Source organism: Prionailurus viverrinus, chromosome B2 (genome assembly GCF_022837055.1).
Source record: "Prionailurus viverrinus isolate Anna chromosome B2, UM_Priviv_1.0, whole genome shotgun sequence".
Lineage (NCBI taxonomy): Eukaryota > Metazoa > Chordata > Mammalia > Carnivora > Felidae > Prionailurus > Prionailurus viverrinus.
Genome location: NC_062565.1, coordinates 40922673 through 40948689, shown reverse-complemented (window position 1 = coordinate 40948689; position 26017 = coordinate 40922673). Strand labels below are relative to the sequence as shown.

The 26017-nt window shown below is 44.0% G+C and overlaps 1 protein-coding gene across 1 annotated transcript in view; it reads right to left on the bottom strand.

Moving 5' to 3' along the window:
- BICRAL (BICRA like chromatin remodeling complex associated protein) overlaps nucleotides 1-14649 on the bottom strand; it is a 77183-nt gene extending 62534 nt beyond the window's left edge. Inside the window, exon 1 of the mRNA XM_047860913.1 lies at nucleotides 14186-14649. The gene's annotated coding sequence lies outside the window, so the exon portion shown is untranslated. The remainder of the gene's footprint in view (nucleotides 1-14185) is intronic.
- Nucleotides 14650-26017: the final 11368 nt, after the last annotated feature.

The following is a 26017-nucleotide window of genomic DNA, read 5'->3' as shown; positions in this document are numbered from 1 at the left end:
TGAACTCACCAGGCATGCTCATGTCTTGGCCCTTTGCACTGGCTGCTCTCTGCCTGGAATGCTGTGCCTTCGGATATCCTCAGGCTTGCCCCTTACTTCCTTCAAGTTTCTGCTCAGTTGATCATGACCTACCATGACCACCTTCCCATCCTCTAGCACTCTACACTTTCCTTAACTTGCTTTATCCCCGCCTCCCCGCCCCCCTCCCCCCCATTACTTACTACAGTGCTTATCTAGGTTTATTGTCTGTTTTCCCACCAGAGCAGGGCCTTGGTCTTTTGCTCATTGAGGGATCTGGGAGTCTAGAATGGCACCTGGCACAAATTAGATGCTCAGTTGATTGCTGAATGAGAATGAATGAATGGATGGATGTTCTCACACACTTTATTTTTATTTATTTTTAAAAAAAATTTTTTTTTCAACGTTTTTTATTTATTTTTGGGACAGAGAGAGACAGAGCATGAACGGGGGAGGGGCAGAGAGAGAGGGAGACACAGAATCCGAAACAGGCTCCAGGCTCTGAGCCATCAGCCCAGAGCCTGACGCGGGGCTCGAACTCACGGACCACGAGATCGTGACCTGGCTGAAGTCGGACGCTTAACCGACTGTGCCACCCAGGCGCCCCTCACACACTTTAATCAAAGGCTCTCTTTTGCTCTCACTTGTGCTACTCACTTGGTACTTACCATATACTGTTGTGTATTTTTCTGGGTGCCCCTATTATCCAACTAGCTATATTATGTATTCCCATAACCTCCAAGTGCTCTGTACAAAATTAGCATTTAACAAATATTTGATGATGAAATATCAGTGTAGTGCCTTTTTCTTTCACAGTAGACAGTAATATTTTTAAAAATATTCATTTTTGACATTCTGCTTAGAAAAGAAACACTCTAGAAGGAAATTTTAGAAGAAAAATTTAGAACATATAATTTTTAATTAATTTAATTTTTTTAAATGTTTACTTATTGTTGAGAAAGAGAGAGAGTAAGAGAGCACGCAGGCACAAGTGGGGGAGGAGCAGAGACAGAGAGGGAGACATGGAATCGGAAACAGGCTCCAGGCTCAGCTGTCAGCACAGAGAGCCCGATGGGGGACCCGACTCAGGAACAGCAAGATAATGACTTGAGCTAAAGTCAGACGTTCAACTGACTAAGCCACCCAGGCGCCCCTAAATTAATTTTAAAAGGATGAAGTATTTTCTACACACACACACACACACACACACACACACACACACACGCACACACCCCAAATCCATGTCATGCTCTGAAAAGAAAATATTTGCTTAGTGACTTTCATCTTTCATGGCATCTTATAACCTGAAGACATTCTTGAGAGTCAAGCACAAGGTAATGTTTTGATAGTTAGGTAATATGAAACACAGAACATATTAAAAAAATTTTTTTTTAACGTTTATTTATTTTTGAGACAGAGAGAGACAGAGCATGAACGGGGGAGGGTCAGAGAGAGGGAGACACAATCTAAAACAGGCTACAGGCTCTGAGCTGTCAGCACAGAGCCCGACGCGGGGCTCGAACTCACAGACCGCGAAATCATGACCCGAGCTGAAGTCGGCCGCTTAACCGACTGAGCCACCCAGGTGCCCCCAGAACATATTTTAAATGATAGTTACGAGTTGGGAATTTATGCAACATGTGACAAAAATAAAAGGTTAATGTCACGTAGGTTTTATGTCACAATTTTTGATCTAATAATAGAAAGTTCTAGCTGGGGGGTATTTAACTCATGAAGAAAATGCATTTTAAAAAACAACTTACCTATATTCACATTATGCAGGTATTTAAAGTGTTCATTTACATGAACGTTTGAGCCTATCTCTCTATATTGTGCATCTTGTGTTGCATATCCAACGTGTGTACTTCTGAAAAACAGTTTAGACAGCTTTCTAAATAAGCTGCAGACGGGCGCCTGTGTGGCTCAGTCGGTTAAGCATCTGACTTCGGCTCAGGTCATGATCTCCCAGTTGGTGGTTTTAAGCCTCACATCAGGCTCTGTGCTGGCAGCTCAGAGCCCGGAGCCTGCTTCGGATTCTGTGTCTCTCTCTCTGCCCCTCCGCTGCTCACACTCTGTCTGTCTCTCTCAAAAATAAACAAATATTAAAAAAATTAAATTAGCTGCAGATTTTTTCCTCACCTTGACTGCTGCACATGCATAACTTCCTCCATGAGGATTGAAGGGGAAGCTCTGTAAACAGACTCCTGCACGACTTAGGGTAAGTTCTTAATCGATTATTTGTCTAATTTAACCGTAAAACTTTAATATGACCATGTAAATGAAAAAAAAACATGTACAGTAATATATTAGTACTCAGAAGATACCATCTAAAAAAGAGAAGCACATTTTCTTTGGTAAGTATTTGGTATTTTCCATGGCATAATGTCCACTTTACATTGCTAAGTATGTAAAGGTCCTCCCCACCCCTTTTTTTCAAACAGCATGGTTACCCAAATTTCATTTCTCTTTGTATTATTCTCTCTGGACATTTACTTTCAGATTGTTTTATCTACATGATATATGCTGTAACAGAAAATAATAAGGGTATCATGTGACATATGAAGTCAGACAAACATGTAAAACAGTAAAACAAAAAAGCCATCTTGAGGTCTATGGATAAAGCAGCCCCAAACATATCTAGTAAATATTAATCTTTTAAGTGTGATCACACCCAGAGAAAAGGGCTTGGCTTCCATGGAGCTCTCCAATCCTAAGATTCTCACAGATCTGGTGAATCAGAATACAAATAGGAAGAATAAAGTGACCTATTTCTAAATATATTTCTTTGCACTTCTAGGAAATGCCAGAGTTAAATCTAAATATAGCAGCATGCATTTTTATTTTAAATCCTGGAAGAAATACTTCCAAATCAAAACCACATGAAAATAACTTTTATGCTCCGTAATCAGGAGGAAAAAAAATGTGATTTTTTTTTTTTTGTGGGTAATAGTTGTCTATACATGGAAAGAGTTACTTCTAAGTTTTAAGACAGTTCTCACATGAAAAGAAAATCCTAGTATTCTACTTCCCAGGTTATGTCTAGTTTAAAAAACTAAAATTTTCTCTAGTTTAAAAAACTGAAGTTTTCTAACTTTCATTGCCGTGAATTTTAACTTTGTAACAACTTTGACAAACACAAAGATTTTTAAATTTAATCTCTCAAAATGGAATCCAGGTTTCTCCAGTGCTGTTTATTGAGAAATGATTTTTTTTTAAGATCTTATTTTTAAGTAATCTCTACACCCAATGTGGGACTCAAACTCATGACCCTGAGATGACTGAGCCAGCCCAGGTGCCCTGAGAAATGATTTCTGAAAAAAAAAAAATTATAAACTATCCTATTTTATATTCACAAAACTATCAGTTATACTGCACTGAAACTAAGCTTATTCAACAACTATGGCTTTTTTTTTTTTTTTTTTTTAATTCAGAGGAAATGCTTAGGGCTTGAAAACTTACTGCTAAAAATACACTGATGGGGGTGGCCATAACATTGTAAAATATTTTCTAAGGAGCACTAAAAACTCTAAACTAAAAACTGAAGAAACCAGATAAGCTGATTTATCTTTTTAAAAAGTACAAAAGGAGGGGCGGCCTGGGTGGCTCAGTCCATGAAGCATCTGACTTTGGTTTCGGCTCAGGTCGTGATTTCACAGTTAGTGAGATCGAGCCCCACGATGGGCTCTGTGAGGACAGGGTAGTGCCTGCTTGGGATTTCTCCCTCTCTCCCTCTCTCTCTCTGCCTCTACCCCACTCATGATCCCTCTCTCTCTAAATAAATAAATAAACGTTAAAAAAGAAGTTCAAAAGGGGTCATCTTGAAATATACTGCAAGCAACTTTTATGGGTGGTTGATTCTAATACGTACAACAGCAGCCTTATGACTCCTTAGTTATGGTCAAAATATTTACAGACCACATAACAAATTTTGAGATTCTCTCCAGCGTGACACTTACCACAAGATTTTGAAATTCTTCATCTCCCCAACTTAGGCTTCCCACTAATAAGCAGTGATAGAGTTGGTTCTCAATGGGCAAAGGAGGAAAATTCAAGTTAGTTCTTGCAGCCTTGCATGAAGAACTCATGTGCTACCTCAGAGTGTTCAGTAAGCAGCATGCGGCTCAAGAGCTGTAGATCTCAGCCCTGGTGAACTCAAGAACCCACAGGGCGAGTGTTTCACGATCTTTTACTCCTGTTGCCTATCAGGGCTAAGCCTTTTGGAACAGTCAAAAAGGAAATAAAAATTCCTTTTGACATGTTATCTTACTGGCCACACTTAGTAAATGTGCCTTATGTTGAACCTTACAGTATGGCCTCTTTGAAAGAATGTTTCCTTAAAGTGAATCACACTTTGAACATTTCATTTTTTAATGTTTATTTTTGAGGGAGACAGAGCGTGAGTGGGGGAGGGGCAGAGAGAGGGAGAGAGAGAGAGACAGAATCCGAAGCAGACTCCAGGCTCTGAGCTGTCAGCACAGAGCCTGATGGAGGCTTGAACCCACAAACCGTGAGATCATGACCTGAGCTGAAGCCGGATGCTCAACCGACTGAGCCACCCAGGTGCTCCTGAACATTTTAAGTACTTCCACCCCAAATCTGTACTTCTAATTACTGTGCTTGTATTGACATTCTAAGCACGGGTACAACTCGAGCTGCACCGTATCATGCTTAATTAAGGTCCTAAGTGTTCTCTTTCCCAATTAGGATTTTTTTTAAGTGAAAGATATGATTCATAATCTCTGATTGCTACCAAATATAGAGCTAAAACGGTCCCCATGTTTGACTCACCTTACTGTGCAAATAAAAACCTAGTTATCTGCAGAAGGGGCAGAAGAAGAGCTCTGACCTAGAATTGATCACCATTAAGAGATTCTGGTGTTTTTGGTCGCAGTTTTTATTTATCACCAAAAACACTACTTTTCCCTAGTCCTTCTACTGAAATCAAGGTCATCCAATTTTAATATATTAAAATGTTCAGTAGGCAGTCATCTGTCAATTAAATCTATGCACGGGCTTAATACTGATGGCAAAATGTATGATGCATGGGTCTACAGTATACATTCAAATCCCAGCTCTGACCCTTAGTAATGGAACCTTGGGTAAGTTATCTATCCTTTGTAAACCTCAGTTTCATTATCTCTACAGACAAAACCTACCTCCAGGGTTACTATGAGAATTTAATAATATTAAAACATCAGGGCCGGAAATAATGTTAAGGTTTAACAAATATTATTTCTCTTTCCCCCCTATTTTCTTCCTTGTGAAAATGTTCCAACTACAGGTGAGGACAGAAAACATAATTTCTGATGATACAAGGAAGCATCCTGGATTTTGGCTGAACTGAGATAAGCCTTTGCTAGAAAGACAATACTTTTCATACCTCATTCCCTCACATTTTCACATTCACCCTTTTTATTTTCAGGTAATAGAAGTGTTTAATGTGTTTGCAAGACAGCCAAAGAACCCACAAAACCAGAAAATGTTCAATTTTACAACTTTATTAAAAATTTATCATCAAGTCACAACCATATGAATTAAAGTTGATAAAGATTAAGGGGAAGGGGAACCTGGATTTAAGATCTAGTACAGTGAGGTCTCAGGATCTTTTCCTGATTGGATGCAATGTGAGGTGAGGAAAAAAAATAGATCAAAGCCCCCACAGCCGCTTCCCCCCAAGACCTCTTTCTTCTACTTTCCCATACAACATGCGGACAGCCCCGGAACTCTCCTGAATTGCACTACAAATGGGCAAGTCGTCCCCAGGAGAGCCACATCCTGGGCTCCAACTTCCACAAAGTGAGGTACCACTTACAAGGTCTCCATGTTAGGGCTTTCCTTTAAAGCCCACACCCCATTCCTTTCCTGTCAGCTCTCCCACTTCTGCACACTAATTGAACAACCCTTCCCCCTCACTGTATTTTCCACTTCTACTATAGATCATATTGACCACGGAGAGATGGATCTCCTATGTTAGCTTAATTCACATTGCCTCATTATAGTCAAGTCCCATTTCTGGTACCCCCCCCCCCCATCTGATACTTCCACAAATTGACTCCTTTTCTCCTTAAACTCCGAGCCTTTTGCCTCCACCCCTAACAAATGACCTTGCTATCTTTCCAGTGGAGACCACAGACATCTATTTTGAATCTTATCATCTACCCTGTTCTTTTTCTCGAATTTCACCTTACTATTACCTATTCTGTAGGCAGGTTGAGGAACACAGGACCTTATGAGAAAGTGAATGAACGTCACTCAAAGAATGCAGAAATGCGTGGTTGAAGGGAGCGCTACCCATTTCCATTTGGTTTTGTCTGAATCTTTAAAAAATGATTTTCCCGGGGCGCCTGGGTGGCTCAGTCGGTTAAGCATCCGACTTCAGCTCAGGTCGTGATCTCACGGTTTGTGAGTTTGAGCCCCGAGTCAGGCTCTGTGCTGATAGCTCGGAGCCTGGAGCCTGCTTTGGATTCTGTGTCTCCCCCTCTCTGCCCCTCCCATGCTCACACTCTGTCTCTCAATAATAAATAAACGTTAAAAATTCAAAAAAAAAAATGATTTTCCCAATACTTCCTTTCTCCCTCCTCAGCCCATAATCTGCTTTTTCTCATCACCCCCAGAGATCAGAATGTATAAGGCACCGTTGATCTCAACCAATCTCAAAAACCTTTCCTTTTGGTTCCTATCATTTCACTCTACCTGGACTGCCAAACATTTTAGTCAACAAATGTTTACCGAATGCCTGGCTTCTCTGGTTTTTAAAAGAATGTTTATTTATTTATTTTGAGAGAGAGACACAGCAGCATACAGGCAGAGAGAGAGAAAGGGAGAATCCCAAGCAGGCTCCACACTGTCAGCACAGAGCCCAATGAGGGGCTCAATCCCACGAACCCGTGAGATCAGGACATGAGTCGAAATCAAGAAGGGGACACTCGACTGCCTGAGCCACCCAGGCACCCCATGCCAGGCTTGTTTTAAATGCTATGCTGAAGGGTTAGAATAAGTCAGTGAACAGGTTAAGAAAAAATTTAAAATTTCTTGGTCCCACTCCAGAATCTCTAGGTGACTATTTTGCACACTCAAGTTTGGGACCATGATAAAGTGGAGATACTCTCCTTAGCCCCGGTAATTTCAGATACAATTTTTAAAGCTACTGTCTTCCATAGAAAATACAGTATTTTAGGAGCACCTGGGTGGCTCAATCGGTTAAACATCTGACTTTGGCTCACATCATGGATGCTTTGTGGGTTCAAGACCCTCGTCGGGCTCTGTGCTGACAGCTCAGAGCCTGGAGCCTGTTTTGGATTCTGTGTCTCCCTCTCTCTGCCCCTCCCCCACTCACACTCTCTCTCTCTCTCTCTCAAATATAAACAAACATTAAAAAAAAAAAAATGCAGTACTTTGCAAATAGTCCAAGGCAGTGTGCAAGGAACATCTGTAGTTGCCACAAATGTTTAGATGTTATTTTTATTGTGGTAAAATACATGATGTGCTGTCTTTAAGTGTCCAGCTCAGTGGCCTTCTGCCCATTCACATGCTGTGCCATTGCAGCTATTATCCAACTCCAGGATTTTTCATCAACCCACCTTTAAATTCTTTCCCCATTAACTCATTTTTTATTAACCAAGAACAAGTCTCATGGTTAACTTCATGGCCCCCACCCCCATTCTCTTCTCTTGCTTTCCTACCCAGCTAACATTCCAAGGTTCATTTTAATTGTCCCCTGAAACCACCTTTAAGTCCTAGTTTCTCTCTGCTGTCACATGTGGGGGTGGGGGATGGGGTAGGGTGTAAAACTCCAGTCCTGGTCAAACCAATCCCCTGCCCGCTCTTGGCTTCCCTTGGAACAGCTGGATATTGCTGGCAGAAAACTACACAACTGGATGGACCGGTTTCACTTCAAATTCGGAGGCGAGGCACAGCCAGGCAGTCCTGTGTGCAGCAATCCTACCTCGCTTCCCAGGGACTTAGTTCACAATCCTGCTGTCCAAGGTGAGGCGTCCTTCTCACCTCAGACCATGCACACCCCTTCTTCCTCATTGCTGGTCTTGACTCAGACTTCACTGAGAACACAGATCATAAAGCCGTGTATTCCATCCCCAATTTATAAGCGTCTTTGCGCTGTGCCCATACTCTCTGCCTCCTCTCCTGCCACTCTGCAAGTCGTCTTACTCCTGTCAAAGGCAAACCCTCTTGTGTTTTGAATAGCTTCTCACCTTCTCAAGAATTCTGCTCCTTTGGTAGTCTTATCTCTCTTCTGTTAGTCACTGCCTCCCTCTTAAATATTCCCATTAGTCTATTTAAAAATGCTCTTCCATTCCCCGCCATTTAAAAAGAAGCACTTCTTCAACCCTACCTCCCTCTCCAGCCACTGCTGTGCTGTCGCTCTCCAGGCTTTACAGCAAAACTTCCCCAAAAAGCGGGCTACGGTCACCCCATCCCATCCTCAGTGCATTCTGATTTGGCTTCCATCCCCATATGCCACTGAAACTCCTTGTCAAACAGCCACCTCCATGTTGACAAATCCAAGCGGTCATTTCTCTATCCTCAGTGCTCTCAGGAGAATTTGGCAGAGAAGACCATTCTCTCTCTCTTGAAAAGAATAATCCATTCTTCCCATTTAATGGCCCTCTCAGTCTCTTTTGTCCAACCTTTAGCCACTGGAAGCGTTTTAGGGTTCGATGTTAAGACTTCTATGATGACAAATGATCTCAACTAGTTCCATGACATACTATTCGTATGCTAGTGACTCCCACAATTTATGTCCACTCCCATCAGCTCAATTTGAATATTCACTGCCCACCTGACCTTCCATTTGGAGGTCTTGCAAGTATTCCAAAAACATAACAGGTCCCACACAGAACTCGTTACCCACCCTTCCTACCTGTTCCTCTTCCAGTCTTCTCCAACCAGCAAATGGCACCATCGGCCACCAAAGCTTAGGCTAGAAACTTGAAGGCCTCCTTGATTCCGTCTCTACAGACAACTCATTAAGCCAATACCTCTGATTCCACCTTCAAAATACATCTGAATCCCACCATCTACCCTGCACTATCCCCACTGCCACTGTGTTTGCCTAAGATACCATCAGTCTTGAGCCGGCTACTGCAATAGCCTCTCTGTCTACTTCCCCTCTTGCTCCATACAGCAGCAGTGATCTTTGAAAACAAAAACGGCAGCTCAGTCGTTAAGCATCTGACTCCGGTTCAGGTCATGATCTCACGGTTTGCGAGTTCAAGTCCCACATCGGTTGGGCTGGAGCCCTGCATTGGATGAGCCCCACTTCTCTCTCTGCCCCTCGCTCACTTGCACCCTCGCTCTCTAAAACAAAAACAAAAACAAACCCACCAAATAATAACCACTGTCCCAATGAAAGCCCTTCAATAGCTTGTTATTTTGAATAAAACAAAACCCCAAACTCCTGGTACAGCCGAATACAGGAGGCCCTAGAAGATCTCTCAACTCTTATTTCATTCTCCTCTTAATTCTCTAACACCCACGCCCTTCTGGGCCTTCCAGGTCTTTGCACTTTGTTCACAGGTTAGGACTGTCCCCCCAGCTTCCACACAGCGAGTAGTACAAGCTCATGTTTCAAGCCTCAGCTCAAGTATCACTCTCTAAAGGGATGCCCCTTGACTCTCACTAGCCAAAACAGTCATTCCCCACAACACATTCTTATAGATCTACCAGCTTAACTTTTTACTGTTTTTCTAATCTCCAATTATCATGACTATTTGTGTTTAACTTACTTCCTGTCTTCCCCACTATACTCTAAATTCCACGAGGGCAGAGATTTGGTCTGCCTTGAATCCCACTAAAGGCCACTTTATTATTTTTTAAGGTAACTAATTTATTTTAAAAGTAATCTCTGCAGCCAATGTGGGGCTTGAACTCACAACCCTAAAATCAAGAGTCACATGTTCTACTGACTGAGCCAGCCAGGCACCCCCCCACTAAAGGCTACTTTAAAATGAAGAAGCTAGTCTGGCACCTGGGTGGCTCAGTCGATTCGTTGAGCGTCCAACTCTTGATTTCAGCTCAGGACATGATTTCATGGTTTGTGGGTTTGAGTGGGATTCTCTGTCTCCCCCCCCCCCCCTCTCTCTCTCTCTCTGCCTCTCCCCTGCACATACTCTACCGCTCACAAAATAAATATTAAAAAAATAAAAATAAAATGAAGACGCTCCTCCTCCTCTCTAAGCAGGTTTATTTTAGATTTTTTCTCCTTTCAAGCTTTACTGGGTTTTAGTCAAAGAATATAATTACTTTGGCATTTACCATGAAACACAAAGGGAGAAAAAGCACACTGGACAGTCAAAGCCTAGACCTCCACCCGCCCACTAGTCTAGACTGGACACGGACTGCACACAGGTGCTTAAGAGTCGCTCCTTATAAAAATGTTCAAATGCGGAAGGAGAGAGAAATGTGCGCATAACATAATTTTGACATCTGCATCACAAAAGTTTTTAACCATTCCCCCTAGCAGTTATTAAACACAACAGTGACTAAAGAAATAAAGAAAGGAAAGCACAGAACAAGTATACATGGCTCTTGCTCCAGAGAAGTTAATGATTTTTATCGCTTAGTTTCCTCCCATTTTGGCCAGGTCAGCTATTCATGACCTGCTCTGGATGTTTCTTCCTGACCTTCCGTGTCCTGAAAGCCTCCTCTGTTCTTAAAAGGTCTCATGTTTAGAGCCACTTCACCATCCTACTTCCCAAAACCCAAAAGATACCCTCCGAATTCAAAATTCTGAAAAGAATCCTTTCCCCCAAGGATTTATTTCTAGGTCCCTCCCCCACCTCTGAATCTTTTCTACCCTATTCCTCATTTCTATATCAATCCTAGATTCAATTCTATTTTTGTTGCACAGCTGTCTGGACTAAACTAGATGGCCCAGCTAGACCTAGAAGCCTGTATGTTATATAACTTTTCAGCAGAAGGAGATACACATTGGAAAATGTACTGAGATTTTAAAGTCTTAGAATACCTAAACCTTCTTTCTGTAAGAAAAGGTTCAATAATTTGATAAGTGGCAGCTAGAGGAGAAAAAAGAACGAGCAATAAAACCGTGTTGAAACTCAAAGCGATATGGGTGGGCCTCACGTTTCCATTCAAAAAAGAGCCAGCAGCACGCACGCGGTATATAGTATAGCGATATTCCAAATGCATATCTGTGTCACAGTGGAATCACCTGGACAGCTGTCGACTAACACAGACTCCTACATATTTGCTGGGTGGGCCAGAATTTCAAAATTGGGCGTTAGGGACAGCAGGAAGTTGAAAGTCAGAAGCTTAAAACTGAGATTGTGTAACACATCAGATGTTTTGGGGAAACCAACAGTAACAGAAAAACCCTACTGGCCCTAACAAATCATGGGGGGCAAAGGTGAGGTTACAAATCTGTATTTAAACATATCTCGCTCCGGTTGCTCTTGAAACTCGGATTTGGACACCATGTGTGTAAAGCCAAGAACATGGCTTTGGGGATCCAATGTCAATTCTACCACTTAAAACCGTGAGACCAAGAACAAATTTGTGTATCTGGGTGATCCTCTGGTATAAAGAGATAATCAAATCAACACTGCAGGGCTGATATAAATAAGAATTAAGTAAAGGACCAGACACACACATGGAGTAGTGTTCAATATATGGTAAGGTCTTATTAAAGGGGATAAACCGGCCACTATATAGACTGTTTATAAACACAAGGACGCACTTACTGGTGCCCCGATGTTACTTTTATCCACTAGAAATTACTTACTTTCCATCTCTGGGGACTCCTAGGGAGATGAGAGCTTTAGACTTTTTTCCTCCTCCCAATAATCTTTTCAGTAACAAAAACAGTTAAAACCCACACGCATCTCTTAATACAGACCTACGACACGACAGATAAATACTTAAATGAATGATTTTAAGGCAACACTCTGGGGAGTCAGAGAACTGAGAAGCCTTATTATTATATCGATGAGAAAGAGATGAGCCAAAACAGTGCGGGGGGGGGGGGGGGGGGGTTGTTTTTGTTTTTGAAAGGGAAAGGAAAAAAAAAAAAGTCTAAGCGTTTCAAAGAGAGTTTAATTTTTCGGATCAGAGTTCTGAGAACTGTTTTCAATCACTACCATTTGGAATAATTAAAATGAAAGCCAACAAAATGTTTCAAATCACTGGAACCCATAACCTTTTCACAGTCTGACTACATAAATGTCTCTCCAGGACTGTTTTAAAATAAAGCAACTAAAGAAATAAAACTAACGTAGGGTGCCAATCGAGAACCGAGTCACTAGAAGGCAGACACTGCCCTCGACTCTTTCTTCCTGCAATTTTGTAACCTGGTTTGACTCTACTCTTCAAAACTAACTGGAAGAGGATGAAGGAAAAGCCTCCATGCCCTGCCCTGCCCTCGGCCAGGCCAGGGAAGACAAAGCCGTGCAGTTTTAGGCCCAAGAAGAGCTAACGAGAAGCCCCCTCCCCTCCCCTCCAAATTTGACCGGAGGGGTTCTGCGGGCTCAGAGAGGGAGCCCGCCGGCCGCAAGGTCCGACCCCAAGCCCACTTCTTCCCTCCAACACAAGTGCTAAGGAGCAGGACGCCGCCGGCCCCGGTCCCTTCCCGCTCCGGGCCGGCCTCCTCGTCTTTTGGGTCCGGGGGCACGGGGAAGGCCAAGGCTAGGCGGCCCCGGCCTCGGCTCCGGCCCCATTTGCAGAATTCTGCACCGCAAGCGTGGCTCCCCGTCGCCCTCGCCCTCCCGGCGCCCGGGCCGGAGAAGCGTCCGCGAAGGGCGCCGCCCGCGCCGCCAGGGAAGATGGCGCCCGCGGAGCAACTGCGCCACCAGCCCTGGCGACGGGCCAGGCCCAGCGCCATCTTAGCGCCTTCCAGCCGCAGCGCCCCCCCCCCCCCTCACTCAAGATCCCGCATTCGGGGCGACTCGGGGGGCGCGAACCGCGTCGGGCCCGCGCGCTCTCGGCCAAAACAGTGCCGCCACAGCCTCTCGTCTCTTCGGTCCGGCCGCGCGGGCCCGACAGAAAGTGCCTGGGTGGGCCTCGGGTCCTCGGCGCGGCGCGAGGGCTGGTCCGGCCCGGCCGCGGGTCCTCGGCGGAGCTCCGGAGCCAGGCGGCGAGGCGACCGGGAAGAGCCAGTCCCGCCGGCGGTCGCGCGCGCAGGGCCGGGCCCCGGCTGGGACCGGCGGCCGGCTCCGAGCTCTCGCGCGGCCGCCCGCAGAAGCGGAGGGAAGAAGCAGCCAGGGTGAAAAAGGAACCCGGTCCCTGCCGCCGCCTCCCTCCCCACCCTCTCCCCTCCCCCTCCCGAGACGCGGGGTCCATTTTGCCGAGAAGAAAGAAAATGCAATTCACACCCAAGAGCTTCCGAGAGAGAAAAGAAATGAGGGGGGGAAAACCGAGGGGAGGAGATTGGAAAAGCTTATTTTTCTTCCTCGCCCGCCGTCACTCCTGGCCCTCCCTGCCCCCTGCTCGCGGCCTCGCCGCGCCGTCCTCCCCACGGCGAGCCCCGCTCCCTCCTTCCCGGCTCCCGGCGGCTCCGGGGGGCGGAAAACACACTCACACTCGCGCACACAACTAATTTTAAACCGGCTCAATCAATGAGTCATTAAAAGGCTTCCCTCCCCTCTCCTCCCCACCACCAACCGCCACGCCACCCCCCTTCCCAGGCTCTCTTCCCTCTCCCCGCTCCAGAAATTTGCATCCGCGGAAAAGGAAAAAAAAAAAAAAAGGCGCCGGGCCCCCACCCCGCCGAGGCACCCCCAGCCCAGCCCCGCCGCCCCCTGCCCGCCCGCGCCCCCGCCCGAGACACTGAACTTGGTCTTCCCGGGGCCCGGGCGGCGCTGGGAAAGGCATAAACACTCGATTCCCCTTTTCTCCGTGTCCATTAAACATCCACCCACCACCACCATCACCCACCCACAAACCCACCCCCCCCAAAAAAAAACACAGCCTTAGCCAATAGCTCTCTGGGCTGAAACCTAATATCCTGGTTTTGGCAACTCGGTGTTTAATTTGCTCCTCTTTCTTTTCTGTCTGTCTGGAGATAGATCTCCAGCCCCCCCTCCCTCGCTTTCCCCCTCCCCGAAGGAAAGAGGCAGAGGAAGGAGGTTGTGTGTGTTTTTTTTTTCTCCTTGAAATTTTTATCACAAAATTATAATACACTCAAAGGGAAACTCACCGTCATGAAAAAGCAGTGCCTTGTCAACGGGGTTTCTGCGCCATCGCACCAGGGGCGGCGGCGGCGGCGGCGGCGGGCGCGGGGCGCGGGGCGCGGGCGCGGGAGCTCCCGGCCGAGCGGCGCCGGCCACACGCGCTCCGCTCTCTCTCTCGCTCACCCCCGCGCCGGGCGGCGGGCGCCCGCTCCCCGCGCCCGCCCGGCCTTCATGCTCTGCGCCCGGGCAAACCGCTCGCCTGCTCGTCTACCTCCAAACTTCGGTTCTCGCCTAGCAAAAAATGTGGAGATTAGGGGTTTTTTAATTAAAAAAAAATTTTTTTTTTTTCCAAAATCAAGCTCCCAAGCTGTCAATTCCTGTTTCCTTTGGGATTCTTTTTAACTTCAGAAATGTATTGGTTTATTCAAGAAACAGGTTTATTTGGCTTTTTTTTTTTTTTTTTTTTTTTTAAGATCTACAAGATGCGTGCTATTCTTTGCAGGCGCCCTACACACACACACACACACACACACACACACACACACACACACACACACACCAGTTTTAGCTCGACGGGGGAGGAGGGCGCTGGGGGGTTAAAAACAAAACCCACAATATTTGTCTAGAACTCTGATTAGAACCAGTAAATACTTTTTTTTGCATATACCTTTTTTAAAACTGAAACACTTTTACTTAGTTATTTGGCAAATAACTGATTCATTCTAACTTTTAAATGTACTAGGCTTTCCTTTGCAACACCCTCTCTTCCCATTACGGAATGCTGTGAAACCTTATCTGTGATATCTGTAAGTCAACATTAAAAAGAAACAAAACACAACACAACTTTGGCGGCCAAGATGAAGGTCAGGAGCTGATTAAGTCACTCTCAAAACATCCAATTCCTACTGCCTTCTCTTTGTGTAGATATCCTTTATTACTACATTTGTGGAATTTTCATTAAATGATTCCCAGTCTTAAAAAGGGAGCTACCCACTCTTTTAACACTCTTTGGTGCAAGTATAATTACCACCCGTTTTTAATCTCAAATCTCAAACTGTTGAGACGTCTCCATAAACCATCTCGCCTTCAGAGCGTTTATGTAAATGTTAATTATGATAGTGTGGATTGGGAAGGGGTGCCTTTGTGTCTAAGTTAATTATATTTACTTTTCCTGTAAATGCCCACAAAAATACAGTGGGGGTCTCGTTCTCTTTTAAATAAACATCAAGGGCAGGTAAACGATGGATTGGACGAGAATGTGATTTGGATTTTTAAAAACTTCCGTATGTAAGCCCCAGAAATGTTCCAAATTATTTTAAGTTAGTTTGTAATACATAGAGCAGTGGGAGTCCTGTGGATAAACAGAATATTCAGACCCATGTCTCCCAGATATTTGGTGAGTTTCAAATAACAATTATCTCTAGATTTAAATTAAGGGAAACTGTTTAGTTTCTATACCCCCTTAGAATTAAAAAACATAACACTAGTGTGCCTTGCTTGCTTTTATAAGGATACTGTAACTAACCTATATTGCACAAGATAAAAATGTAAAGGTTGCCATACAATGTTGTCATATTCAAGATACAAAATCTTTTTAAAAAACAAACCACATCTTGCCCTAGTAACTGCTCTTCTGTCATTCACAATGTATGCTTTGTATTTGGACATGCCTTAAAAATATATTCAGTGATTTAGTATCACATAGTATCACCGAGGTGTTTTCTCAGAAAATGTGCTTCACATTCAGTCAGGGCCTTCCTGGAACAGTAGTCTTTGCATAAATTAGCATATTTCTCTACACTTGACAGTTGGACCAACCAGTTTTCTAATTGGCTTGGGAAATTTTTAAACATGTTTTAAAGTGCCCTTGGATTGGCTGGAATTTAATTATAATACCCATTTCGAAGAATTACATTTCAAAAGAGTTCATGGATTATTCATGGCAATTAGGGCCTACCAAGCAAGTTCTACAGCTGTTGCTCTACAGTTCCAATGAAATATTAATGGATTTCAGGAAGCTATTCTCCCGAGTCACCCAAAACCCCAAAGAAACACAACTTTGACTTTAAAAGATCGCCAAACAGAACTGAATTTATATACTTATAAAGAGTATGGGGCATTGCAGGATTTTTAAAGAATGTCCAAAGTATAAGAGCACCGACATTTCCTGAGAGCCTACTAAGTACCACCTACATACTTATATACATTATTGGCTAAACCTTCACACAAGCCTGTAGAGTAAGGTTTAATCGTCCTGATTTTGCAGCTAAGGCTCCCAATGATTTCAGTAATTTGCCTGGGGTCATCAATCTAATAAGGGCTGGTGGGGGACCCCAAGTCAGGTTGATGCTAAAACTCCCCCCTCTTCAAGGCCTGAAAAAGGATCTTGGGAACAAACACCCCTTCCTGTTTTAAACAGAGTTCAACACTGTGGCATAGGCAGAGGGGACAGCCCTCTAATTTGTGACAACATACTTTGAGAATGCCAGCTGTCAAATCTAATTTTAAATTTTGGGGTGTGTTGCAAAATCCCAGAACAGCAGTGGGGAGAATCTCAGATTCGCCAGATCACCACCAAAATGGACATCGTTAAATAATACAACAAAATAAAAAACTTTATTTTTTCCCATGTGATTAAAAAGAAAAAAACATTTTAAAATAAGGGATAAGCCTTTATACATAAAATTTTAAACTGTGGTTTATACCAACAGGATTTTGGTATCCGAATGTACGATTTGGAAGCTTTTTAAGAGGAGAGTTCTTAGAGTGGCTTGACTATATACAAATCACTTTAACAGTACTGCCTGCAAAGTATGTACAATTTAAATGGTCATTCCTGTGATTCCCATCTCTGTGTGTGATTTAGAAAGAAGAGCAAGTGGACATAGGAAAAAAAAAAGGAAGAAATTAAATTATAATTGAAATGTTCTAGCATGTGTTTGTGCCTCCAAATACACGTCATAAATAAAGGCTCCATGTCCACATAATACAAGGTGAAATACATGTCGTTGTTGTTGTTTGTATTTTCTCTCCAAATGCTCCCCTTGGTTGGTGGGCCATTCTCAGAAGGGGAAGAGTACAAATGCTGAGAGTAAGTAGCAATATGCATGACCAGATGTGTCCTGATCACAGAAATCCCAAAATGTATCAGATGAGTTAGTGCTCTATAAAGTGTTTGTGAAATAAAAATTTTTAAATGGTCAATGTGTATAAATAAGGCGTATACCTTTATTTGTACCTCTAGAAGTACTTATATTCTGGGGCTTAAGTGCGTTGGCTCTGTACTCAGGCTGACCTGGGTTCAAATTCTACCTTTGTCACATCCGAGGTATGTGGCTCTGGGCAACTCACTTCACCACTCAGAGCCTCTACTTCCTCATCTATAAAATGGAACAATTATAATCATGTCTGAGAGTTATTTTAGGGATTCAGGAACTAGTGCATGCAAAATGTTTAGCATGGTAGCTTAAAGGTATGAGAGGTCACAATATTTAGCTAATACCATGTTGCCTTATTTTAATTATGTATCAGTGATTTATTTTAGTACGTACCATGTAATTTCCCAACGGCCACCTCCTATGATTCAACCTAATCTCTCTCTCTCATGTTCCTTCCTGGACGGGGAGCTCCTCAGGGGCTTACTATTCTCTGAGGGCCTAGCAGAGTACTTTGTACGTAGTTAGCTCACAATCAGTACTTGTGGGATAAAAGAAAAACAGCCCAGTCTACAAGATGCATTAGAACACGAAATCAATCTATAACTATATGAAATATATCTATGAAATATATATATATATTTTATGAAATCAATCTATAACTAGAGACCTATATATCAAGGGAGTGCAGTAAGTCTCCTAGAACCACATAAAACCACTGCCCAATGGATCACAGGCAGAAGAAGCCAATGGTTCTTCCTCTCCCTTCTCCCACTCCCCACCACTCTCAAGAGTTAGAGCTCTATCACTGCCACTTTTTAGCCAAGTGATCTCTTTGCCTACTTTTTATTTTTTTTATAAAATTTTTTTTTCAACGTTTTTATTTATTTTTGGGACAGAGAGAGACAGAGCATGAACGGGGGAGGGGCAGAGAGAGAGGGAGACACAGAATCGGAAACAGGCTCCAGGCTCTGAGCCATCAGCCCAGAGCCCGACGCGGGGCTCGAACTCACGGACCGCGAGATCGTGACCTGGCTGAAGTCGGACGCTTAACCGACTGCGCCACCCAGGCGCCCCTCTTTGCCTACTTTTTAAACTTCTCCTACCTTTGTTTCTTCATCTGTAACATGAAGGTAACATACCTATATCTCAGGTTGGTGGAGGGACAGTTAAATGATGTCAGGTGTACAAAATCCTTGCTTTAGAACCGGATCTGTAGTGGGGCGCCTGGGTGGCTCAGTGGTTAAGCATCCGGCTTGGCTCCTGATTTTGGCGTAGGTCATGATCTCATGGTGCTTGAGATCGAGCCCCGTGCCAGGCTCTGCACTGACAGCTCAGAGCCTTCTTGGGATTTTGTCTCCCCCTCTCTCTACCCCTTCCCCGCTCATGCATATGTGCACTCACTGTCTCAAAATAAATAAACTTTGAAAAAGAACCTGATATATAGTAATATCCAATAATAGTTACCATTATTCTTGTGACTGTTAATACTATCATTAGAAGTAATGTGGAACTGTTTTCAAAGCAATCCCAAACAAGCAATTTATTGGATTACAACTGTTTTCAAAACCTTGCCTACATTATTTGATACATGAATATAAACACTTTAAATCATCTTTGTAGAGACTAAGGCTATTCTAGTCATGACATATTTCAAGCTGGTTATTTTCCTTGACAGATTTTAAAAAGTCTGAACTCCTACAAGCTTCTAGTACAAGGATAAGGAGTATAACCGAACTGTAAAAAAAAAAAAAAAAAAAAAAAAAAAAGGCATTCAGCACTCCCACTGGCCTTGCTGTCTTACACATCTAGCCTGCTTCCCCACAGAGTATGTGAGGGGGAGGACAGTCATCAGGTTAAGGAGGACATCACACGTGGCTGGAAGGCATGGCCGGGATGTGTCAGTCACCAACTCCCCAGCCTCTCTGGTGCTCTGCCAGCACTCCTAACCTCTCCTAAACAAAGCATTCTTTCCCCACCACCAGGCCCAGGAGGATGGTGAACTAGAGAGGCAGCAGAAGAGGAGTCTCATAGGCTTTAAGTTGCTGGTTTAAAGCACCCTCAGTGGGGCACCTGGGTGGCTCAGTCAGGTCACGATCTCACAGTTCATGAGTTCCAGCCCTGCGTCTGGCTCTGTGCTGACAGCTCAGAGCCTGGAGCCTGCTTCAGAGTCTGTGTCTCCCTTTCTCTCTGTCCCTCCCCCCCCCCCCCCCACCAAATAAATAAGCGTTAAAAAAAATTAAAGCGCCCTCGGAATTTGATGAGAAAGTCAGCCTCTAAGATAGAGGGAGTGTAGACACTGTAACCTCCACAAAGTATTTTGATCACTGAAGAGTCACATTCGCATTTGAGCGCAGCAAAGTATCAGGCATTTTTAGAGCCCACATGCAACACTCTGCAAACCATACAATTCTCTCTCGCCTAAATCTTTTATTATTTATTTATTTATTTATTTATTTTAAAGTTTATTTCTTTATTTTGAGAGACAGAGAGAGAGAGAGAGAGCATGAGCAGAGGGGCAGAGAAGGAGAGAGAGAGAATCCCAAGCAGGCTCCGTGCTCTCAGCACGGAGCCCCATGTGGGGCTTGAACTCACGAACCGTGAGATCGTGACCTGCGCTGAAATCAAGAGTCGGTCGCTTAACCAACTGAGCCACCCAGGCACCCCTCGCCTAAATCTTTTAAATACTGCTCCCATTCTCCAGATATTTTGAGCAAAGGCGTAAGTACTTTTACACCTGCAAACGTGTATACATCCCTCACTGTAAATCATACCGGTCAACCAGCAGTTGGGTGTGTATGTATCAGTCCCTTGTGAGTTAGATTAACTTGAGTCCGCTCTAAGACTATCAGAAGGTTGTTCAGAGACAGGCAATCAGAACAAAGGACGGATATGCTCTGAAGGTATAGTTCACATGGGGCATGGTGAAAACTGAATTGTCCCTGCCCTGCCATGGGCACAAACCAAAACTCCAGTAATCCTCTCCCCTTCTGAATGTGGTCTCTCTAGTCTCTGTGTTCATAGACCAACCCCCTAGATATTTTAGGATTATTTACGATTCCTTCTCATTCTCTTACTTCCCTTAGCTCATGCAACCCACCTCCAAAATCTCCCTCAAATGCAGCCCTTCTTCTCCAACTGCCCTCACCTCACTTCAGGTCCTCATCTCTGTCTCGCTTGGCCTCCCCATGTTACTTCCTTCCATTCAACCTTCTATCTAAATTACTACAAAAATCACCTCTGCAAACCTAGCGCTGGTTTCGTCACACCCCCATCAGCACCTCACTGCCCAGGGAAGCGTATTAGAAATACAGATTCCCAAGGCCAAACCCATTACCAGAGACTTGGAATTTCTGGGGAGGGCTGGGGTGCCAACATTTATATTGTCAAGTGGTCCATTAGTTACTCCACCTGCCTCCCAGAAGCACCTGCAGCCTCTCGTCTCCCAGGACCCTGCAGTGCAGTCACGGGGAACATCCTGCCCCAGAACAGACTTGCCCAGTGTGGGTGTATGCTTTTCCCTCTGTAAGGAATGCCCTTCCTCTTTGGGGGCACGTCCACCATTCTCCAAAGCCCAGCTCAAATGCCACCTCCTTGGGGGGTGCCTTCTTCCATCCCCTACAAGCAGTGGCTTTCAAACATCTGTGCCTGACACTCCGAAGAAATAGATCTCACATTACCATGCAATAAATATGTAACTAAAACAAAGGTTTTGGGAAAAAATATCTAAATTTACCATGGAGGATGCAACTTGATACACAGTGGATCCCTGAACCACAAGGGTTTGAAGAGCATGCACGGGTCTACCGATATGCAGATTGTTTTATTGTACAGCACTGTAAATGTGTTTTCTCTTCCTGATGAATCTCTTTTCTTCCTTCCTTCCTTCCTTTTTCTTTCTTTCTTTCTTTCTTTCTTTCTTTCTTTCTTTCTTTCTTTCTTTCCTTCCTTCCTTCCTCCCTTTCTTCCTTCCTTCCTTTTATTTTATTTTTAAGTAATCTCTACACCCAACATGGGGCTTGACCTAACAACCCCGAGATCAGATCAAGAGTCACATGCTCTACAGACTGAGCCAGCTGGGTGCCCCTCTTTCATATGAAATTTTTTTAATTTGTTATTATTATTATTTTTTAGAGAGAGAATGTGAGCAGAGGAGAGAGAGAGAGAGAGGAACCTTTAAAAAAATTTTTTTAATGTTTATTTATTTTTGAGAGAGAAAGACAGAGCATGAGCAGGGGAGGAGCAGAGAGAGGGAGACACAGGATCCAGAGCAGGCTCCAGGCTCTGAGCTGTCAGCACAAGCCTGATGGAGGCTTGAACCTACAAACTGTGAGATCATGACCCGAGCTGAAGTTGGACGCTCAACCGACTGAGCCACACAGGTACCCACTTTTTTTTTTACGTTTATTTTATTTTGATAGAGTCAGAGTTAGCGGGGGACGGGCAGAGGGAGGAGGGGGCGGAGGATCCCAAGCAGGCTCAGGGCAAAGACAGCACAGAGCTGGATGCAGGGCTCGAACCTGAGAACTGCCAGATCATGACCTGATCCGAAGTTCGACACTTAACCGACTGAGCCACCCCGGCACCCCCCTTGTAGATTTCTTTATAAGATTTTCTTTTCTCTAGCTTACTTTACTGTCAGAATACAGCACGGTAAGGGGCCCCTGGGTGGCTATCGGTTAAGAGGCCCACTTCTGCTCAGGTCACGATCTCACTGGTTCATGAGTTTGAGCCCTATATCGGGGTCTCTGATGTCTGCACAGAGCCCTCTTTGGATCCTCGGTCTCTCTCTCTCTCTCTCTCTCTCTCTCTCTCTCTCTCTCTCTCCCCTCACCCCCCCCCCACTTGCGCACTCTCTCTGTCTCTCTCTCTCAAAAATAAACATTAAAAAAAAAACACCTTAAAACAATACAGCACGTAATACATATAACGTACCAAGTATGTGTTAATTGGCCGTTTATGTTACCAGCAAGGCTTCCCATCAACAGTATGCTGTTAGTGGCTACGTTTTGGGGGGAATCAGAAGTTATGCATGGATTTTTGACTACACATTGAAGGGTGTGGGGGAATTGGTGCCCCTAACCCCTATGTTGTCAACTGTATTTCAGTCTAGTCTCTTTTAGAAATGTTATTAGCTACCAGGGCGCCTGGGTGACTCGGTCGGTTAAGCCTCCAACTTCAGCTCAGGACATGATCTCCCACTTCGTGGGTTCGAGCCCCGCACTGGGCTCTGTGCTGACAGCTCAGACCCCGGAGCGTGCTTCAGATTCTGTGTCACTCACTCTCTCTGCTCCCCCCCACCCCCCGCCCACTCTCTCTCTCTCTCACTCTCTCTCCCAAAGATAAATAAACATTAAAAAAATATTTTTAGAAATGCTATTAGCTACCTTGTAAATGGATTTCATGATCTACTAATAGAGGTGACCCTCATTTGAAAAATATTGCTGGGAGTAAATGACTCCCTTCTCTCTGCACGCAATACATACCTCTATTATTCTACTTCTCATATTCTACAGTAATAATCTGTTTACAGTCTGTCTTCACCCCTCACTTCCCTCCCCCAAATATGCACACACCATAACCAAGTCAACATATCCTTGGGCAGTTACAGCCGTTGACAAATGCAGAAATGAGAATACTGGAGAAGGAATAATTTAATTGCCTTTGCTTATGTCTTTTTTTTTTTTTTTTTCTGGTTATGGCTCACAGAATGGTCTATCAGCAGCTCCCAAGAGGCTGGACCTAGGCATCTTACTGGCATCAACCCTTAAGTCAAAAGAAAACAGCCACTGTGTTTCAGTAGAATTTAACCAAGGTGTAGATTCTTTTCCCCCTCAAAAAAATAAAAACCACGTAAAGGCAAAACCAACCAGAAAATATTTTGTCAGGTTGCTACCCTGCCAAGATAGTGTAAATGTGGGCAAACAAATCTCTTTCTTAGATACTTAGAAGAAAATATTCGAAAACCTCAAAACCCTCCTTCCATACCACTTCAGAAAGGAAACCCTCCCCACCCCACCCCCGCCCCCACCCCGCAGGGCGGGTGCAGATAGAGAGATCTTTCTATCTGTGCTGCCTGAAGCTCCATTTCTCACCAGGCTGTCCCTATCAACACAAACAAATGAAAAAAGCATCTATTAAAAAAAAAAAGAAAGAAAGAGACCTGAGCAGCTAAAATGAACCGCGGCAATGAACCCCAGCGGCAAGTTCCGGTGCGACTTGTACCTGAGATGGACGCGCGGGCGAGACTGTGGCCCGCAGGGGGAGGGATCCTGTTTCTGCAAGCACGCGGCTCCATCAACAGGAAACCCACGTGCGCGACACCCTCCACCTGCACATCGCTCATTTGCAACATCATCATTTGTGTGATGCTAATTTGCTCCATGTCTTTCTACCTAAACATACTTTGGAGAGACTCCATGAAAATTCATTGTAGACTCCGGGGCTGGCCCTAGAGCCGGACGGATAGTTACCAAGTGAAATGCTCTAGGGGCCAGAGGAGGGAGCAGGCAATTCTACCCAAGAAGAGAGGGGAAGAGGAGACACTTTAAAGCCTGGTTTTAAAGGATGAGTAAGAGCTCTCTAAATAGGAGAGAACTCCAGGGAGAGGAACTTTATGCTGGGGGGCTTTGTAGCTCATGGCAGGGAGTCTGGACGACTTTTTAGCCTGTTGCTTTCCACACTGCAGGTCACAATTCAGTAGGTTGTAAAATTCATGAGATTGTGACTCGCTTTCAGAAAAAAATGAAACAGCCTGGAATCGAAAATACCTGAATATATCACAGGTAGCGAGGTAAACTTTTTTGTGAAATTTGTTTTCATTATAAATGCATCTATTATATGTGTTGGTTTGTGATAAAAAATAAATACGACATGAGAGTACAATGTACAGCATAGGAATATAGTTAATAATATGTAACAACTTTCTACGAGGACAGATGGTAGCTAGATTTACCCTGGTGATCGCTTCATAATGTATATAAATGGTGAATCACTGTGTTGTGCACCTGAAACTAATATAATACCATATGTCAACTACACTTCAATTAAAAATATATACAGTAAAGCCTTGGGTTGCGAGTATCCTGTTCTGCGAGTGTTCTGCAAGACGAGCAAACATTTCTAATAAGTTTTAACTTGATAAATGAGCGAGGTCTTGCAATACGATTAGTATGTGACAGCGAACATCACATGATCACAACTGAGCCAATGGTTCTTGAAATTCACGTTGATATACGAGTGCTTTGGATTACAAAGCATGTTTCCAGAATGAATTGTGCTCACGAACCAAGGTTTTACTGTGTATATTTCTTCTTGTGGCGATGATTAAAATTTCTCATTATTATTATTTTTATTGCAGTATAGTTGACACAGTGGTACATTAATTTTTAGGTGTACAACACAGTGATTTAACAACCCTGTATGTTATGCTATGCTCACCACAAGTGTAGCTCCTACCTCACCATACAATGCTCTTATGGTGACCATTGACTGTATTCCCTATGCTGTGTCCTTCATCCCTGTGACTTATTCTTTCCATAAATGGAAGCCTGTATCTCCCACTCTTCTTCACCCATTTTGCCCATCCCTCCGTCCCCTTCCCCTCTGGCAACCCCCAGTTTGTTCTCTGTATTTATGGTTGTGTTTCTGTTTTTTGTTTCTTCATTTGTTTTGTTTTTTAGATTCCACTCATAAGTGAAATCATATGGTATTTTGTCTACCTACAGAAAAAAAAAAGTATTTGTTACTGTGGTGGTGATTAAAATAGAAAACAAAAACAAAACCTGTTTAGGCAAAAAGGGGACCCACTTGAGGATGGTTTCAATAAGAGACTGATATGAACAGATTTGAATTTTATGAGGATAAGTAGGCTGGCAGTGTGAAAGATGACTGGACAGCAGGGAGAGCTCAGGGGACACATGATGGTCTGTTTTTCTAAGGCTTCCCCACACTAGACAGAGAGCCCCTCATGGATAGAAACTCTGTGTCACACAGCTCTGAATTCCTAGCACCTGGCACACAAATAGATACTGAATAAATGTCTGTTGACTGAGTGTGGTAACTAATCTTCAAGATGTCCCCAGGTAGACTCACCTCTTAGTATTCTCACCTTTATGCACCCCGCCCACCTTGTACCACGGTGACCAACAGAATAGGGCAGAAGTGATTGTTTACCACTTCTGAGGTGAGAATATAAAGGCAGCAGCTTCTATCTGAGGTGCTCTCTCTGGATCACACATTCTGGGGGAAGCCAGCTGCCATGTCCTAAGGACACTCAGTCTATGGAGAGACCCACATGGCCAGGAACTGGGGTCTCTAGCCAACAGTCAGTGAGGCACCAAGGCTTTCTGCCTATTGTGTAGGTAGATCATCTCCCAGCCCACCCTTCATGTTACTGCAACCCCAGAGACCAGCTTGACTACAACCTCATGAGAGACCCTGAGGCAGAAACTCCCAGCTAAATGGTTCCCGGGGGTTCACTGGGATATAATAAATGCTTGTTGTTTTAAACTGCTAAATTTTGGGGGGTCCTGGCTGACTCAGTTGGCAGAGCATGTGACTCTTGATTGTGGGGTTGAGTTTGAGCCCCATATTGGGTGTACAGATTACTTAAAACATTTTTTTAAAATTGCTAAATTTTGAGGTATTTTGTTATACGGCAATAGCCAACTAATACACAGAGTCATTCATAAAGTCTGGCAG